Here is an 8,248-nt window from a genome sequence, read left to right as displayed (position 1 = left end):
TACCCAGGACATTACTGGAGTACCCTTCTGCTCAGAGATGTCTCATAATGTAGGCTATCTGGCTAAGTTTAGCAGTAGCTATTCAAACCAATCCGGACCGTAGATGCGTTTCTCCTGGCCCCATAGGCTACCTCCATTTTCCCACTTACCCTGAAAGTAGCCTAAGTTAAAAAAAAATATAATAATGCTACATATGTATCCAGTGAGAACTGAGGTTGAGACTAGGAGTCTTCATTTATTGACATTTGTTTGAAGATATCAATATTAAAGTATTGTCATTTGTATCTATCAGGCAAGTAATTCAATATCAGGCAAGTCAAGTAAGAACATATTCTTATTTACAAGTTTCTATCAAGTTGTTATTCAGTATGTACATTAAATCATACATTGAGGTGAATGTACAAGATTGAAATGTTGACTAAAATTAAGATCACATAATGCATTAATTGCACAGGGTTAAAGAACATAAAGCATCTCTCTAGTAAGGCTTCCTCGATCACAGTTTACACAGCTCTATCTTTTTATGTCCAAAACCCAGGATAGAGGGGCTGAGTGAATGTGGTCTGGACTCCGGAGGAGAGGCATTGTGTCCGAAACGCTGTAGAAGGACAGAGAACCTGCTTTGTGATCCAGGTACACTCCTACTCTGGAGGACTGAGGGCCTGATACTTTAATCTTTAATCTCAACATTATTGTTTCTGAAACGATAACACTGTAAACTGTCATTGAATCCTAATACTGAGTCCTAACCACTCTTAATATCTTTATATGAGTCTGCTATATACATCCGGACCACTCTTCTCTACCTCCCAGTAACAGCACCCACCTTTCATATGCTGTGGAATATGAAAACCTGGGTGAAGAGCAGAAAGTTAGAGGGTCAACTATCACACCCAAGACATGCTAACTTCCCCTGTAATGGTGAGAGGTTAGTGTGTCTTGGTATGATCTTTGACCCTCTAACTTTCTCACTCATCATTATACACAATTCATTCAGGATTATCTGTAGTCATGGTAGCATCCACATTTTTCTTTTTTTTACTAGGCAAGTCAGTTAAGAACTAATTTTTATTTACAATGACAGCCAACGCTGGGCCAATTGTGCACTCCCCTATGGGACTCCCAATCACAGTCAGATGTGATGCAGCCTGGATTTGAACCAGGGACCTCTTGCACTGAGATGTAGTAATCACGGCCAGTAATCTCTTGCACTGAGATGTAGTAATCACGGCCAGATGTGATGCAGTCTGGATTTGACCCAGGGACCTCTTGCACTGAGATGTAGTGCCTTAGACCGCTGCGCCACTCAGGAATCCTAAATGTAAAGTGTGTCGAAACATAATATGTTCTTATTTATACCGCAAGTGACATCAAAATGACACAATACATTATTTACCATTCATTTCTATCTGGCACAAAATTATCTGAAACACAACCAAAACGAACTGCAAATGCATCCAACAAGTTTGTAGAGTCACAAGCTTGATGTAGTCATTGTGTGCTAGGAATATGGGACCAAATACTCAACTTCTACTTTATTCATAAGAATCTTTAGGGGTGTCAATAATTTTGACCCCTACCTTTTTGAGAAAAAATGCATTACTTGTTAAACAAAATCTATTGTGCTAAGCAATGGTATTAGTATATAATAACATTTTCCAATTGTTTTGCATACAATATAGCTCAACATTTGAATTCCTAATTTTATACAGTTATTGCTTATCTTTATCAAGGGTATCCATAATTTCGGACCCCACTGTATATATATATCATTAGTCTCTATGTATTTTTAGATACAGGCCTATTGTAAATGTGTATTATTGTAGTGTCACCATCTTTATTGCAAAAATAAATAAAAATACAAACATGAGTGACTGTGCCCAACCCACCCCCACCTGTTGTTATGTTGGACACCTACTGACCAGAAAATATAACATGTATTGCTAAAATAAAGGTTTAAGGAAATAATGGCAAGCACCACATTACTACAAGACAAAACAGCTCACTTAATCAACCCTGGTGGTATAAGTATAAAAGCAAAGCTTTAAATATATATTTTTAAGTTATAAAAGGTAGTGGAATGGGATAATGTCTTAGTTTGCTATGTGAAGAATCCAATACTTGACCTTGTATGCAGTACAAATCACATTATTGTGGGAGCACCTCCTCTAGGAGTATGATTTAGGGAGAGTATGGGTGAAGTAAGCATTGTGGTGCTCATGGGGATTTCCTTTATTTTTTGGCTTCAGACCAATGCCTACTTCTCACTTAAAACGTACATTTCTGTTTTGAATTAGTACAATGTTTAGTCTGTCTGTATGAAGGGACGTCAAACATTCAGGCAGCTGCACAGACACTAGTCTAGAGCACCCGGTTAAATTATGTTTATTTCCAACGATATTGTACTTAATCAGGTAAAAACTGCTGAATGAGTCCAAAAACGTACTGTGATTGATTTATTTTGATGATATACCAGAAATGACCAAAATGGGTTTGCCCTGCATACTGTATGGCTCTGTTTGTATTAGGATATTTCTACAAGGATATTGAATTTGAATGTAATATTTTTCAATTTGTAATGTACAAATTTAACTTGTATTTCATGGTTTTAAACTGAATTGAGTGAATAATTATATTTCAATTTAATTGAATAGTCAAATGCATATTTATATATTCAGTTTGAATATGGTAGATATTGCATTAATTTACTGTGTATCAAGTTTACAAACTATTTTTTAAAGTTTATCAAAGTTTTATGTATTCAACTTCTCAGATGCAGCCAGATTCAGTTTTCCAATTTAGTTCTCTAAATTCAGATTCAAAAACAGAGACAACATCCTGCTACCAAAGACAGTACAGTATGAAGATAGGCTAAAACTGCTTCTGAAATAAAAATCCCAGATCACACTTGCAGGCGATGCCATGGCGACATTGGCTAGCAAAGCTCACGCAAATACTTTTTTAAACGCACACTCTCATTGTTCTATCTGTGGCTCATACGTAGAAACACCTCATTGGGGCTAAGGGTCGTCTCGCGACGAATTGCGCATGTGCAAGCCGTCATCAATGCACTGCTTCGACATAAAGTTGTTTTTGACGAAAATGAAAACTTGTCAGTTTGTCACTTTCCCGAGGTTGGAGTAATAACATGTTCAACTACTTCAGACATTGGCTCGAACCTAGGTTGTGCCTTTAGATTTCGAGAAAATTAACAACTAAGGAAGAATTGTTTACTTCTCTCATTGACTTCTCAAAACCCAAACAACGGCCTAGTCTGTTTGGTCTGCTTCGCAAGCGTTTGCAATGTTGCGCCTCTGGGTTTAGAAACTCTGTGCTGGTACTTTGCCAGACAGGAAAAGTAGAGAACAACAGATATAATTTAACGCTCACTATGGTAAAAAAAAAAGGTTCTGGTGGTCCTGAAGTGAATGTGGCATGTTCAATTTATTTTCTTCCTATGAGTTTGGCTCTAGTATCTGACACATTATGGCTATTAACTAAGACTGGATGTGCTTTCTGTTCCCCTCTATGATGATCTCAAGCACATTAAAAGGGAGTGTCACAAAAATCACAATTTGGCCCACAAGAATAGACTACATAACAAAAAGTATGTGGACACCTGCTCGCCTAACATCTCATTCCAAAATCATGGGTATTAATATGGAGTTGGTTACCCCTTTGCTGCTATAACAGCCTCCACTCTTCTAGGAAGGCTTAAAACTATATGTTAGAACATTGCTGCAGGGACTTGCTTCTATTCAGTCACAAGAGCATTAGTGAGGTTGGGCACTGACGTTGGGTGATTAAGCCTAGCTCGCAGTCAACGTTCCAATTCATCGCAAAGGTGTTCGATAGGGTTGAGGTCAAGCCAGTCAAGTTCTTCCACACCGATCTAAACAAACCATTTCTATATGGACCTTGCTTTGTGCACGGAGGCACTGTCATGCTGAAACAGGAAAGTGCCTTCACTGGATTTCCCTTCACTGGAACTAAGGGGCCTAGCCCGAACCATGAAAAACAGCCCTAGACCATTATTTGTCCACCACGAAACTTTACAGTTGGCACTACGCATTGGGGCAGGTAGCATTCTCCTGGCATCCGCCAAACCCAGATTCGTCCGTCGGACTGCCAGATGGAGGAGGTGTGATTCATCACTCCAGTGAACACATTTCCACTGCTCCAGAGTCGAATGGTGGCGAGCTTTACACCACTCCAGCAGATGTTTTTTGCATTGCGCATGATGATCTTATGCTTGTGCGCGGCTACTTGGCCATGGAAACCCCTGATGTTGCTTCCAGGGGCAGTTTTGAATTTAGTAGTGGGTGTTAGCAACCGAGAACAGAAAAGCTTGCGTGGCCTACCACTTCACAGCTGAGCGTTGTTCCTTCTAGATGTTTCCACTTCACAATAACAGCACTTACAGTTGACTGGGGCAGCTCTAGCAGGGCAGAAATTTGACGAACTGACTTGTTGGATAAGTCACTGAGTTCTTCAGTAAGGCCATTCTACTTCCAATGTTTGTCTATGGAGATTGCATGGCTGTGTGCTCGATTTTATACTACTGTCAGCAATGGGTGTGGTTGAAATAGCCAAATCTACTCATATGAAGGGCGTCCACATACTTTTATATATATAGTAGAGGTCGACCGATTAATCAGAATGGCCGATTAATTAGGGCCGATTTCAAGTTTTCATAACAATTGGAAATCTGTATTATTATTTTTTTTTTACACCTTTATTTAACTAGGCAAGTCAGTTAACACATTCTTATTTTCAATGACGGCCTAGGAACGGTGGGTTAACTGCCTTGTTCGGGGGCAGAACGACAGATTTTTACTTTGTCAGCTCAGGGATTCAAGCTAGCATTAAACTTATCTTATAAAAAACAATCAATCAATCATAATCACTAGTTATAACTACACATGGTTGATGATATTACTAGTTTATCTAGTGTATCCTGCGTTGCATATAATCGATGCAGTGCACATTCGCGAAAAAGGACTGTCGTTGCTCCAACGTGTACCTAACCATAAACATCAATGCCTTTCTTAAAATCAATACAGAGAAGTATATATTTTTTAAACCTGCATATTTAGCTAAAAGAAATCCAGGTTAGCAGGCAATATTAACTAGGTGAAATTGTGTCACTTCTCTTGTGTTCATTGCACGCAGAGTCAGGGTATATGCAACAGTTTGGGATGCCTGGCTCATTGCGAACTAATTTGCCAGAATTCTACGTAATTATGACATAACATTGAAGGTTGTGCAATGTAACAGGAATATTTAGACTGATGGATGCAACCCGTTAGATGAAATACAGAACGGCTCCGTATTTCACTGAAAGAATAAATGTTTTGTTTTCGAGATGATAGTTTCCGGATTCGACCATATTAATGACCTAAGGCTCGTATTTCTGTGTGTTATTATGTTATAATTAAGTCTATGATTTAATAGAGCAGTCTGACTGAGCGATGGTGGGCACCAGTAGGCTCGTAAGCATTCATTCAAACAGCACTTTCGTGCGTTTTGCCAGCAGCTCTGCTGTTTATGACTTCAAGCCTATCAACTCCCGAGATTAGGCTGATGTAACCGATGTGAAATGGCTAGCTAGTTAGCGGGGTGCGCGCTAATAGCGTTTCAAACGTCACTCGCTCTGAGACTTGGAGTAGTTGTTCCCCTCACTCTGCATCTGGATCCTGGACTTCCTGACGGGCCGCCCCCAGGTGGTGAGGGTAGGTAGCAACACATCTGCCAAGCTGATCCTCAACACTGGAGCTCCCTAGGGGTTGCGGCCTCTGACCGCAAGGCACTACAGAGGGTTGTGCGTACGGCCCAGTACATCACTGGGGCTAAGCTGCCTGCCATCCAGGACCTCTACACCAGGCGGTGTCAGAGGAAGGCCCTAATAATTGTCAAAGACCCCAGCCACCCCAGTCATAGACTGCTCTCTCTACTACCGCATGGCAAGCAGTACCGAAGTGCCAAGTCTAGTACAAAAAGGCTTCTCAACAGTTTTTACCCCCAAGCCATAAGACTCCTGAACAGGTCTTTTAACTATTGTTTTATTTCTTTACCTACCTATTGTTCACCTAATACCTTTTTTGCACTATTGGTTGGAGCCTGTAAGTAAGGATTTCACTGTAAGGTCTACATCTGTTGTATTCGGCGCACATGACAAATAAACTTTGATTTGATTTGAATTGCCTCATGCAGCTAAACACATCTCCTTCACATAGAGTGAGAGGAGGAGAAGAGAGGAGACGAGAGGCATCTGGAGAAGAGAGGAATGGAGAGGAGAGGACTGGGGAGAGAAGAAGAGAGGGGGGTGGGGAGAGGAAGTGGAGGAGAGAGGAGAGAAGGGTGAGAGGAGGGTGGTGATCAGAAGACTGTGTGACTAGCTTATGTTTTTGCCAGATGACTTGAACAGACTGTTGATTGTGGCCTGTGGAATGTTGTCTGACTCCTCTTCAATGGCTGTGCACAATGGCTGTGCGAAGTTAATGTATATTGTAGGGAACTGGAACACGCTGTCAAAGAAGTCAATCCAGAGTATCAAAAACATTCTCAATGGGTGACATGTCTGATGAGGCCATGGAAAAACGGGGACATTTTCAGCTTCCAGGAATTGTGTACAGATACTTGCGAAATGGGGCCATGCATTATCATGCTGAAACATGAGGTGATGGCGGCGGATGAATGGCACGACAATGGGCCTTAGTATCTTGCCATGGTATCTCTGTGCATCCAAATTATCATCAATAAAATGCAATTGTGTTCGTTGCCTGTAGCTTATGCCTGCCAATACCATAACCCCACCACCACTATGGGGCACTCTATTCACAATTTTGACATCAGCAAACCGCTCGCCCACACAACGCCATACATGCTGACTGCCATCTGCCTGGTACAGTTGAAACCGGGATTCATCCGTGAAGAGCACACTTCTCTAGTGTTCCCTGAGCTTCCCTGAGACAGTTTCTGACAGTTTGTGCAGAAATCCAACGGTTGTGCAAACCCACAGTTTCATCAGCTGTCCAGGTGGCTGGTCTCGGACGATCCCTCAGGTGAAGAAGCCGGATGTGGAGGTCTGCCGTGGTTACACGTGGTCTGCAGTTGTAAGACAGGTTGGACATACTGCCAAATCCTCTAAAACGACGTTGGAGGTGGTATATGGTAGAGAAATTAACATTAAATTCTCTGGCAACAGCTCTGGTGAACATTCCTGCAGTCAGCATGCCAATTCACACTCCCGCAAAACTTGAGACATCTGTGGCATTTAGAGTGGCCTTTTATTGTCCCCAGCACAAGGTGCACCTGTGTAATGATCATGCTGTTTAATCAGCTTCTTGATATGCCACACCTGTCAGGTGGATCGATTATCTTGGCAAAGGAGAAATGCTCACTAACAGGGATGTAAACACATGTGTGCCAAAATATTGAGAGAAATATACTTTTTGTGCGTATGGAAACTTTCTGGGATCTTTTATTTCAGTTCATGAAACATGAGACCAACACTTTACATGTTGCATTTATATTTTTGTTCAGTAGTTGAATAGCCCTGTCATAGCTCTTCTAAGGATAGTCGTTCCACCGCCTATTTAATCTTGCTCTTGTGACTGACTGGGTTCCAAACAAGTCTCCTTCATGTCACAAGACTGTTAGTCCATTTAGCTAAAGCCCATAGGGATGAGTGCAGGAAGCTAACACAGGTCTTCAATCTCCAGCAAGGTTACTCATCTCCAAAAGCATGGTTCATCAAACCCCCTCAGTTACATTTCACCTCCCTTTGACCTCATACTCAGAGGTCACTGCACCAATATAACGGACTGGGTTCGAAATCAGGCCTACTGCACAACAACAACACTTTCTGTTGAGCAATTGAAGAAGGCCTTTTTCAATCGCACGGTGGGTTGGAACACTTCAGGAGGGAGGTCACGTGTGTTTGCGAGTCAGAGGTCAAGTCTCGGTATGAACAGAATCAGGGGGAAGTGGTACTCGTTAAGCAAGCGTAGTCCTGTAAAGTGTGTGTGTTTTTAATTATTATTATTTCATTGTTATAATTATTTGACAATAGTTGACATACGGTGTCTACTAAGTATAGTTTTTTTCTCTTTCATTCGGACACTTGAAAACGAGATGGTGCATCTCAAGAGATTCCACTGTGCAAAATTTCAAATAGACCTAAATAAATAAATAAGTGTTTTTTTTACTGTTAAAAAGCTATTCATTTCGCTGGGAGTCAAATAGA

The sequence above is a fragment of the Salvelinus fontinalis genome, chromosome 22 (genome assembly GCF_029448725.1).
Source record: "Salvelinus fontinalis isolate EN_2023a chromosome 22, ASM2944872v1, whole genome shotgun sequence".
In the NCBI taxonomy this organism is placed as follows: domain Eukaryota; kingdom Metazoa; phylum Chordata; class Actinopteri; order Salmoniformes; family Salmonidae; genus Salvelinus; species Salvelinus fontinalis.
The sequence above is the reverse complement of the archived record's forward strand: the minus strand, read 5'-3'. Positions refer to the sequence as shown.